The sequence below is a fragment of the Triturus cristatus genome, chromosome 6 (genome assembly GCF_964204655.1).
Source record: "Triturus cristatus chromosome 6, aTriCri1.1, whole genome shotgun sequence".
Taxonomy (NCBI): Eukaryota; Metazoa; Chordata; class Amphibia; order Caudata; family Salamandridae; genus Triturus; species Triturus cristatus.
Window position 1 is genome coordinate 1,511,507,553 of NC_140589.1, and position 13,119 is coordinate 1,511,520,671.

Here is a 13,119-nt window from a genome sequence, read left to right on the forward strand (position 1 = left end):
AAAACCTTCCGTATGGCCAATTTCTGCGACTTCGCAGCAACTGCCGTGACCCTAGAGATTACAAATTGCAAGCTAAAGATCTTTGCCACAAGCTGCACCAACGCGGCTATCCGACTCACATATCCAAGACCGCTAACAAGAGGGCCAGAAACCAAAACCGCGATGGCTTATTGGAAACCTACCCTAAAGAACCTACCCCTCCTCCACTGACGTGCGTTACCACTTACAATACGGTGACCAATAAAGTTTCTCAAATCATCAAAAAGAATTGGAAGATCCTGAACACAGGCAATCTGAAATGGGAACCTCCCCTTCTCTCAACAAAAAGAGCGAAATCCATCAAGGACACTATCGTATCTACCAGACCAGCACTTCCTGTCAGACCAGTGAACACGGTGCTCGACTCCTGGGGTCTCCCAAACATCAAAGGGCATTTCCCCTGTGGAAACTGTAGCGTCTGTCACATCACAGAGACAACCAAAAACCTCAACCTTGAACCTGGAAAAACATGGGAGTTACGCAAACATACCAATTGTAACACAGAGAATGTGGTGTACCGTATCATATGCCCTTGTAACCTCATCTACATTGGTATGACCACTCGCAAAATCAAAACCCGCATTTGCGAACATCGTAGCACGATACGCTGCAAGAGAAATACCACAAAAATGACCAACCTTTTTTTGGAGAAAGGCCACACGACCAATGATATGAGATGGGTCGTACTGGAAGCCTTAGATCACCACCTTCCCAACATCCAGACCCGCCTCCTGGAACAGGAACAGAGATGGATATATCGACTGTCCAGCCACATCACCGGCCTGAACGATAATATCCCCTGGAACTGTCTGAGAAAATCTTGATTTTTTTCCCTGCTATAGGCTCAGACAACCTTGATTCCCCATGGTGTTCCTGTCTAATATGTGTCTCTGTTGCATTTTATTTCACATCTCTACCTCCCTTCAGTCCTTAATCCTCTCAGCCCATACTAACACCAGTACTGGCTTTTCCTTTCCGACCCATCAGCACCCCTGGCCTCACTTTGTACGCGCTGGTTGAGTAACATGTTCTGATTGCCATCCCATTCCTTTCCTCACCGCGCCCCTGGAGCACCGACGCATGCGCGCCGTGCACACTTCTCTCCTTGGAGCAGGCGCTTATCGCCTAAGCACCCCGCCAGCATTCACACATGCGCGCCAGGCCTACGCTGCTCCTTCACGCATGCGCAGTCCTCACGGCTTCGCCCGAGTTTACCAGCTAGCCCGCACGTATGCAATGGAGCACTTCACCATTTAAACCTCTCCCACCTGGGGTCCCACAGCATCCGGGACTTCGGGAGACCACAGTAGGTGCCAGGCGATGGTAGCTCCTCAACCAAGTAAGGTGGCTTTTAAATTTTTTTCCTGGGGAGTACTACATCCTACCCCACCTCACCCTGAGACGCGTTACTTCTTTCCTCTACAGAATTGACGTGAGGAGCGCCCCCCCTCCCGTTTCCTGAACAGCGCACTCACTCAGCCATAGTGTAATTATTTTAATTATTTTAATACTTTTTCTTTCTCATTGCGCATTGTGCCTCCTTTTAGTAATCAGCGCCCACCACGAACTTTCAGCGCTTTCCTCATGGCTCATTCAGCCTCGACATAACAGCGCTCACTGGGCCATCCACTGTGACACACCTCATTCGAGGTTTCACGGTTCCTCCTCAACCAGATCATTGCCGGCAAACTCACCAGGCACCATATATGTAAAATTCACCGTCTGCTGTTCACTATAGTAGTGCCGTGTTATTCATCACCTGGCACACATAGTTCACATAGCGCTTCGCGTTTCTCTAATTGCCTTGCCTTCGTTCTTTATACGCTTAGCAGCATGATACACCATCATTGTGTGTGTGTCACCAACGGTACGATCCTTGAAGACAGGTTTGCTTTATCACAGCACTTAAGATTGCATTTTATAGTTGCTATAAATCCACGGCACCTTAGTGTCAGTCTCATATGTGTTTTTGTGCTGTCTTGTTTCCTTCCACAGATTTTGCGCTGCAGTGTCCGCAACTGTGCCGACACTGGGTCCACACACCTTAGCGAGTGTGTAGGTAAACAACCTTTTTATTTTTTCACTTACCACTTTGCCACTCACTTACTGCACTGGTCCTGACGAAAGCTCCACATTTTTATATGAGAGCTGAAACATGTAGACCTACAACACAGACAACTAGTAGATAATTATTTCTTCCGTAGTTGCATCACATATTTTGCATTTTAATCCATATCCTGAGCCGCCATTATTAAATTTCCCAAGGCAAGGATTCTCAGAGATATGTTTTTAACTATCACTTCATCACACTCTTGCACCACACCAGCTCCACTGTAGCCAGGCATCGCAGCACAACCGGGGGGCATTCGGTCACCCGGTTGGGACCCCGATGATGAAGCATGACACCAACCAGGTTGGTGTGTGAGGGGTCTTTTAACCTACCTAGTGGGTTCCCAAACACTGTCTCACAGTGATCGTACCACACTACATTGGGTCCGTCCACCGTTGATAAGACTTAAACTGGTCTTTCACCATGTATAAGTAATAACTGACAAATGGTGCAGCTGTGTTGTAGGAAAAGGTGCTATAATGTTAGAAGATAACCAATAAATACATTTTTGCGTTTTCCTTTGGGTTTGGTATATTGATATCAGTGCATGTAGTTATTTTTAGTTATAGTTACATGTAGGTTCATCTGTAGATTTAAAACTGCAACATAACATAAAAACTGTTTTTGTATTATGTGTAAGTGAGTAGTAAAGTGGTTGGTTGATTGGCTGGAGTAAAAATTTAATTACACTTATTTTTTTCAGAATAATATCTACGGGGCATATTTACAAGGGCTTTATCTCCGCTTTTCTGGCTTACAAAGCCAAAAGAGCGGAGATAAAACCAGCGCCCTATTTACAAGAGGGTGCTAACATGCATAATCGCATGTTAGCACCCTTTTTCCCAACGCCTCACTTTGCTTCTCCAATGAGATGCAAAGTGGGCGTTACTGGGCGTACCCAAGATGGACTACCTTGTCAGCAAGGTTATCGCCCTTTTGGAAAACCAGCGATGTTCCCTGTAAAAGGGCGATAACCTCACTATCTCTGGAATTTTTATCTACCTGGAGTAACGCGTTAATAAAGCGCTACCAGGGCTATAAATAGTATACCAGAGATAGCCTGCGATAATATAATTATCGCTAAGCACGGCCAGCGATAATTATCGCTGGCCGTTGTTAATATGCCCCTACATAACTGCAGACCCTTAAAGTGCCTACAAAAGTTTGGAGGAAAAAGTAACAGAAGGAATAGGGAAGGCGTAGTATACAAATGGAATTGTAGCAGTGTTTGTAGTATTTGACAGCAATCCATTGATAAACTTATACATGCAAGTCAAAGTTTAAAACACAAAATAAGTAGTTTACAAGAATTATATCCTTGCAAGGTTAGAAACCATGCGAATTTGGAGGGACACTCAGTACCTTGGTTATCGAAGATTGTGTAGCAAAGCACCTTTCATCATTTCAGGATGTAAGCTTTACACCTCTCAACAATGCAAACTTTATTTAGGAGGTTGTACTATGTGAAGATTCTTGCTTTATGTTTAGGAGGAATAAAAGATCACTTTTGTATGTTACTGTGGCAGAGGTCCAAAAGGTTTGTGATGATGTGCTGTTTTGTTTCTTTTGTCCAGAACAGGACTCTATAGAAAATGAAGATTTGTTAACAAGAAAAGTTGCAGGATAGGACACAGGTATTGTAGTTGGTAGTTTTGAAGAAGGGATTACACAATTTAACACAGTGGGAACTGAAAAAACTGAGTATGTTTGTATATGTTGTCAGCACACTCACTACAAGATTCAAACATGGACTGTTGACTTGTATTTAAAAAGTGAAAAAGAAAATAATGATAACTGCCAATATTTTGCTGGGTACTTATTTGTAGAGGAATGCTTTGCTTAGTCAACACAGGAAGTCATATGTAAGTACTGTTACAATAAATTAGAGGATAATAAAATGCCAGCTAGAGCTGTGCATAACAAGTCAGTACTGGTTCCCATTACAGAACCACTTCAAGATTTTAAATGCTTATGAGTCAATTCTTAACCAAAGTATACATCCATTTCATGATACAGTCCATATGGTGCCAAAGACAGGTAAGTTACCACCAACAGAGCCTTAGAAAGGTCTAAAAGGTAGAGTACTGTACTTGATTAGTAGTGTTCACCTCTAGTACTGAAATGAATTTGGAACGATTCCTCTTCTTGACATTACCAGATTGTAGAGCTGTGGTGTTTGAAAATGTAATCATAAAGGCCCATCAAGATATGACCAGTCTAAACTGCAGATTAGAACTTAGGTGTACGTTGTTAGTACAAACGTATGGTAAATATATCATAGTCATGCTACAATGATGCAGAGTGGATGGTAGTAAATTAGAAACTGAAATTACAAACGTTGTGGCTGGACAGATTTCCACTTCAAAAATAAGTTTCACAACTATACCAACCATATTTCATGAAGGATTTAGTATAACCTCTACACACTACACAGTATATTAAAGATGTCAAAGCGGGTGGACAGAGTGCAATGACTGTCATGATTTGTTTTCACGAGTGAACACTGTCCAACTGTGTTGTCCTATGGATCAGTGGGTTATGTTGGAGGTTATGGACTTCCCTACCCATGAGTCCTAGGGGTTGCTTCCATTATGCTGGGAGCATGTCCCGCCGGAAACCTCAAGAGACAGCGACCCGGAAGACTCGAGGCAGATTATTAGATCCTGCCGGTAGCGGTGCTGCCGAGTTTGTGTTCCAATCCTGTAAACTAGCTGTAGCTGCAGAGTTTGAAAACGGATATAGTATTGACTTTGCGGTGTTTCCTGTGTCCCTGGCATTCATTTGGGGTGAGCCTGTTTTGGTTCCCTTTTCGATCTCTCTTGCTTATTGCATTTCACTAGTATTAGCTAGTGTTCCACTGTAATACATTGGATGTTGGCAAATTCAGACATCAAGGAGAGGTCGTCATTTCTCTGATTAGACTCTGCTGTGTCTGGTTCTTACTTTTTGGCTATTCATATCTAGGATACCTGCTGATTTAATTGCTTGACAATCATCTACATTATTGACTGTATGGGTGAGAACAATCCTCCAGGTTTTCTTTCGTTTGCATGGTATTTCAGAAATTGGAAGTTGGAAATAAACATTTTTTGGACGTCAAAGAAATTAAATACCTTCTTGGTTGTTACGACAGGTTCAGCATCTATTATTCTGGTATATCCTTTGTGAGCAAGAGCATATCAAGCTTTTGTGGAGCTAATTAGTTGTGTGTTTTCTTTTGCCATTAACAGGGTGAGGAGCACTATACGAGGTTTCTTCCTCTTCCCCTGTGACGCTGGGCAATAGATACAATGGGTAGGTACTTGAATATCTAACTGTATTCTATACAAGGTTCTAGCAAGAAACTTATTGAAAGTTTTGATTCATGTACTATTTGCATTATTATGTTTTGCAGAAACAGACTGTTAAGTCTCTTATCTTTGATCAACAAGGAAATATATATCTTTAAGCTTGCATTTCTTTTACTTTACAGGTATTAAGAACATCTTACATGTGTTTGCATATAAGTGGTGTTTGTTAAAATGTCGGCTGTGTGTATTTCTCTTTTAGGTCTACTTCCCAGCTGTTCCCTTCCCTTCCTTCCCTCACTTGATCAGATCAAGATTCTGTGTTATAACACTGACAGAATTAAGACGATCAAGAGATGGACCCAAAATTGAGCATCAAATCTATTCTGTGGTATCAGCAGATGGCAGTGACATAGAGATGTCATTCAAATCAAGACTATGTAAAAAGCAAAGAAACGTATTTGTCATATTTCTAGAACTGAAGTTCTAAAGACCATTTAGGATAACATCATTTGGTATTGTGTTGAAATGTATATAAATTATGAGTTTCTGTGACATTGTTCGGCCTCTTAGGGGTACATCAGGTTGTTAGAAATGAAAGAGTCTTTTAAACTAGAGGAAAGGAAATTACAAAACATTACAGGACTACATTCTGTTACTGCAGATAAAAACTAAACAGAGTTACTATAATACCAGCAGCCTTAAGTTGCATCTTAATTAGTCTCTTCTCCACTTTCACTATTGTATATTATTTTGGTTGCCTAATGTTCAAAATGAAATCCTAATACATTTTTCTTTGTTTGCATTTTTTCACAGTGCTTGAACTGCTGCAATAAAAGAAGAAGAAAAAGTTACAAGTATTGATTTTACGTTCTGCAAAACTACATCCAAGGACTGCTTCCCAGCTGTTACAGTGGTATTATAGTTAATGCAGAAGGTGCACAACGATTTAGTTCTGGTGACATTTCACTGCATCTCCTCTGCACTTTAGCCAGAACTTTGTTTTCAAGACCAGGCCTGGAGGTCAGGAGACTGATGATCCCTCTCCATTTTCTCTCCGTGTAATTTTAAGTTGCTTCTTCTTGTATGTTTTCAAGTGGTACAACATGCTTGTTGTACCCCATGAATATTTTTTTTGCTCTGCTCCTAGATAATGTCTTTTCACATATGCTGCAACTCACCAATTTAGTTGTGATCTTTGATTTACCAGATGGAATAGTGTAAACATCTCAAGCTATGTTTAATTTTTTCATTGGTGGTTCTTTGTCACAAGAGTATTCATGTGCAGCTGAGTCCTGCTACTGTTTTTCAACCAGTTATAGGTCTTTGTTTGGTTCTTCTGATTCCATTTTATTTTTGTAGAAATAGTGAAAAAAGTAAAAAAACCAGCACAATTTTCAAAATGAGTTTGGGCGACAATGGGCAGTTTGATGAGTGAATGAAATTTCTTTGTTTGGTAGTTATGTTCTATTTTGCTATTTCCGATGTTGAAAGTCATTTTTTAAAACTGTTATAGTCGTCAAATGCGTTAATAAAATAAAGTTAAACAGTATGTTACTAAACAGCTAGACTCAAACTTTGTGTAAAATATGTCTATATATTTATTTTGCACTTTGTCATTTGTATTTGTGACTACTGACGAAATTGTGACCTCCGGTGTTGCTCTAAAGAAAGAAAATGTATTTAGGGGAAAGTTAGATTAGTACCTTACTAAACAGCTACATTGAAACTTTATGTAAAATATATCTATATATGTGTTTTACACTTTGTCAAAAACACGCAGTATTTGTGGTGTGTCCTTGGCAATTGCAACATCATCGTGAAAATCAAAAATGTTTTGAAATGAGATGATTAATGTACTTCTTAAATAAATAAATGATAAATTCAACAATAAGTGGTGCACCATGCACATACAATGTTCAATATCCAATGAAAAAAACAGAGGTTACAGGGACATTATAGTTAGGAAATAGAATGAAAAAATCCTTCAGAAATTCACTGAAAAAACCAAAGCTTACAGGGATGTTATTGTTAGACTGACATTTCACTTTTACAAAACTAGAGAAATTCAGCAGTTATAGTTAGCTGAGCTAACTATAACTCTAGCCCCAGCAATGGGCCTTTATGACCTCACATATTACATCACTCATGTCATGGCCAGTGACATCAGTGATAACATCACCCGATGACCTGTTGGCATCTCAAATGACATCACTGTTGACATCATCAGGAGAATCTTTGGCACACCCACTTAAACCCCCATAAAACATGTCATTCACCCACTCACTAAGAAACATATTTACAGAACCCATACAATCACTCACACATCTCACCACATATCTATACAGCCAGTAACACATCAACTCACCTGTACAGACACTCATGCATCTACTCACTTACCAATACAGCCAGTCAAAGACCCAGTCATAGAGACATAGACACACTTGCACACCCACTCATACAGTTACTAACAGAATAATCAGTTAACCATGCACCTATTCACACACCTACTTGCTCGCCCATACAGTCACTTATACACCCATTGATGCACTTAGACAGCCACTCATGTACCCTGTCACTTGCCCATACAGTCACTTATGTATCTGCTCACACACCCATTCAGCCAATCATGCACCCTCTGATTTCCCATTTACAACCACTGATACATCAACTCAGTCAACTATACATATACTCACAAAGCCACTCACTTACTCAGACATCCACTGATACACCCACTCACTTACCTATACAAAAACTCACACACCCACTATTTAATGTATACAGTCTCTTGTATACCCAGTCACTCTTATATACACCACTTACATACCCACTCAGTCACCCATACAGGCACTTCAACATTTGAGATGTTATGAGTGATGTCATCACTGATGTCACTGACCATGTTATGAGTGATGTAATATGTGCGGTCATAAGCACTGCATTGCAGGCGCGAGTTATAGTTAGCTCAGCTAACTATAACTGCTGAATTTCTATGGTTTAGTACCTGTGAAATGTCAGGCTAACTATAACTTCCCTGTAATCTATTAGCAAATGGCACTTTGGACGGTCAAAAGGTATGTCACCTCAATGTATGTCCTTCTTACATATTGGATCTCTTGATCTTCTAAATCTTCCAAAACTCATGGAAGTCTCTCCTTGTGACTGGGTGTTTATAAGATGGGGGAAAGTCACAGTGTGATGTCTACTGATCAGGACAAATCCATCTAAGATGTTTCCAACTGCCCTCTTACTATTTTAACAAAACCTTTGATTGGTCAGTCAAAATAATGGCCTTTGATTGGATTGACCTTATAGATTGGTAAGTTAGGGGCAGAAGTGTTGATAAAGTATTTAATTTCGAGTGCAGAAAGTAGCCCTAAAAATAATGCACATTTGTTCTACTTTGAACTATTTTGCATCAAGGAGGAGTCCCAGGGGCGGTATTTGGGTGTTCCAGTGTTACCACCGTGGTTTGTAACAAAAAGCCATGTTTGTCTACCATGATGAACAGGGCATAAAAAAGAATATTTCTTCAATACAGGTGCTAACAAGGAGACCCTAACCTTCCTCTTACTGCACGTAAGGCACCCCTAATGTAGTCCCAAGGTAGCCAGGTGGGCAGGGTGCAGAGTATGTGAAAGGTAGGACATGTGTTTCACATATCCTGATAGTGAATTACTGTGCATTTAGTTTTTCACTATTGAAAGGTTGTCTGCCCCATATGTTTATATGGGAGCTGCCTTGTAACATCTTACAAGTGTAACTTTCCATTGGGATAAAATGCAGAAATAGAGTTTAGGCTCTCTGAACTCAGAATTTAATAACACATCTTTTAGTAAAGATGGCTTTCAAATTCTGTGTTTGAAAATGCCACTTTTGCTTAACCATCCTGTGTGCCTCTGCCTGTTTGTGTATTCAGCATCTGGTTTTGGAGTCACAGGAGCTGGGGATTTGCATTCACATTGGACAGTCACAAGGAGTGTTAAGGTGTGTCCTGCCTTTCCTGGGTGACTCATAGTCAGGCTGACTAGACCTTTCTGCATTTAGAGTGGTGGGAGGAGTTTTCACTAACATCTGAATAGGTTGTGTCTGCTCTTCTCCTCCCGTAGTGAACTGGTTTTACTGAGCTCAGAGACTTTCTGCATAACACGTCAAAGGAAAAAGTAGAATAACTATTGGGGGCCTGACCCCAGAACTTTAGAACTCTTTTGGGACTAAGGAACATGCCAAGATGGATGACCTGGGGAAGCTGTGAGGAGGAACTATCACTTTGCTGTGTCCTTGGCTGTGTTGGCCTGCAGTGGCTGCTTCTGCCGTGGGCATTGAAATCACTGGACTGGACTTTCTGCAACTTATTTTTCTGGGTTTCTCCAAGGGATTGAGTTAGAGCTTTCCCTCTGTTCAAGAAGTCTCTGAATCAGAAAAGACTATAAGTTCATCTGCTACCAGCACTGGGAAATGTGTATTTTGTACTGCAACAGAACAAAAAGCAAACTGACGCTGTCAACACCTTGTGACCTGTTGGCACCGCATAGAGCACTGCTCCACTTCACACCATAACCCTGGTCTCACTGACGATGACACCCGATGCCGACACCTGATGTCATCACCGAGCCGCTGCTTGCACCATGACCTCAGGACACCGCACCTCACAAAGCCTCACTTCACATCGCCGCCCTGGTATTACCGACACCGCTGCTCCACGCCAACATCATCACCGCTGCCAGCACTGTGGCATGGGGGCACGCTCATAAGTTACTAGTTGCACCACCCCTTCCCACTCTGTTGCCTTGGTCCACAGATGCCAGTGCCATCAACTCCAGATTGTTTACTGACAACAGCACTTCAGCAATGATGATGGTGCTGCTTGCACTGTGACCTGCCAGCACAGTGACAAGCACAGCATCACTTTGCACCATGGTCCCAGTCTCACTGACATCGCTGGATGCCATCACCGACCTGCTGCCTGCACTCTGAAGCCCGCTCCCCTTCACACCAGACCCCCAGCGCCACCCGACGGCAGCACTCCTGACTTCAACCTCACAGGTTAGATCTGCAATGCGTGTGACATCAAGGGCCTCACAACTCCTGCATCGACACCCGAAGTCGATGTCTGCCAACGACGCATGTTCAGATCTCACCACAAGGTCCACAATGCCCTGCATTCACAAGGTACTGTTTGCAGGTCTTAATGACACTGTAGCTGGCCTGCGATGCCGCCGTCAGCCTGAACTGTTTGATTAGCTTTTTCACGACGACGTGATAACCCGGGTGGAGCTATCTGCTTCAAGGAACTGTATTTTAAATCTATTTCTGCAATATTCATGTTTTGATTACTGATTGTTAGATTTTTATCATTTTGGACTTGTTTTACACAGATAAATATTGGCTATTTTTCTAAAAGTGGTGTGGTGTCCTTTTGTAGTGTGCTATGTGCTGATACTTTAAACATTGCCTTTAAGATAAACCTGACTGCTTGTGCCAAGATACCAAGGGTGTAAGCAGGGGTTATTTAAAAAGTGTAATCCCCTTTCTCTGTCTAGGAGGAAGTGTCCCTACTTGGACAAGATGCATAACTCTGCCAACTATAGACCCCCATTTCTAACAATAAACCTCTTGTGAGGCCTCTACCTTTCCTTTTTATACATACAAGTTACACGTGGGGTAGGCCATGAATAACCCACAGGGCAGAGTGGAATGCATTTAAAAGGCAGGACGTGTATTTTTACATGTCTTGGTAGGTTTAAAACTGCCAAATATTATTTTTCCACTACTGCAAGACCTGGCTCTCTCATAGGATAACATCTGAATTACTGTATTAAATCTTTTAAGTGTAACTCCCATATGTGAAGAGATAGACTTTTCAACTTTGGTGTCACTGAACTGACAATTTAAAATCACAACTTTTGGGGAAGTTGTTTTTTAAATAACAGCTTAGCAAATGGGACTTTTAGAAATGTGGCATTCACTCACTTAAGCCATGTGCTGCTTGTCTCTGTTCAGCCTGGGTTGGGTGACAGCTGGGCTTTTTGTATTTCCTCTAGACAGCCACACACAAAGGAAGCTTAAGTGTGTCTCGGTGGGCCTTCATGGGAGATGGGAGGGAATAGCTGGGCACAGCCTCACACCCCTGAATAGTTTGTGTCCTGTCCACCCACAAAGGGCTGCAGTGAGTCTGGAGCCAGGGCTGCGAGGGAGGACATCTGTGCACTTCAAAGCTTTGTTTGAGGTCTCCCCCACTTCAAAGGCACAACTTTGAATGAGTACTGGACCCCTGACGCCATGACTTGAGTACACTTCTGGGCCTGTGACCACTTTGCCAGGAAGAAGAACTGCTATGATGCTGGAAGGACTGCCACTCTGCTGGACTGCTGCTTTGCTGGACTCTTGGCTTGCTGTGCTCTTGACCCGCTGAGCTACCGTGCTGTCTGCTTTTCTCCTGCTTCGGTGAGAAGGACCGGACCTGCATCACTTGAACTCAGAGTGACTCAAAGGGCTTGCTGACTTGCCTCCTGACCAAAGTCTCAGGGATACAAAGGATTTCCAACTATCGATATCTGAATCTGGACTCTGCAAACTGTGAGTCTGCCCTGCCAAGTGGTCCTACCCCAGTCCTGGACCATTGGAAGTGAGGTCTAAGGTGCTTTCTCAAGCCAACCAATGCATCCTGATCGGCTTCATTTCCTAACTGGCGCAATGCACTCGAAACCAGCGCATCTCCTTCGGAATCAACACATCTCCTGCTGCGGGAGCGGTCATCATGCATCGCCTTCTGAATCAGCGCATTAAATGTAGAACCAAAGTATTGCTCAATTGCATAGAGAATTTAGACAGATCTCTCTCACTGCTTGGTTTGACTTGGGTGTATCACTTTAGCTGCACATCACATCTTCTTCAACATCAATCCCGGATTGAGGTATCATTGTTCAGTGGACCTAAGTGGGTCCCTATATCCAGCCCGGGATCCATAGAAGTCTGCCTCAACTTTTTATTTTGCCCCAGTCTGGCGGGACCAAATATCACATTTAATCGCTTATTGCTTCTAAGCCCAATTTTATAGTTTATTCTTTGAAAACCTGGTGTAGAGTATTTTTGGGGTGCCTCTTGAGTTGAGCCTGATTGCTCTGTGCCAAACTACTATAGGGTGAGCACAGGATAATTTAGGGTATGTTGTGATTTGGCCTGACAAGGAGTAGTTCCTGCTTGGGCAGGGTGCATACCTCTGCCAAGCAGAAACCCAGTTTGTAACACTGGTGATCAGTGGTGAGGATAGGACTTGTGTTTGTGCAGTGCCATGCAGTACCTAGATGTAAACTACCCATCCACATGAAAGATTATTTCAATTTCTTTCATTTCTCTCTGATTTGCATTTTCAAATTTCTCCTCTACATCATGTCTCTGCCTTCTGAATCTACATACGGAGCTATGGAATTTGAGCACACCAATGTGGATAACTACACAGTGGCCCAGCTAAAAGGCTTTTGTAAGGAGATGGGAGTTCCTTGCATGGATACCACCAAGAAGGTATAATTTCAAATGGTGCTGAGGGCCTGGGAAGAAGCCTGCTCCAAGAAGAGTGATTGATTGGGAGAGCCTGAGACTGGCTCTACTGAGGATTCACCTCCAGCGGATGAGGGTGACATCCCTGAACTTGAGCTCCCTGTGAGAGTAGGAACCAGTGTC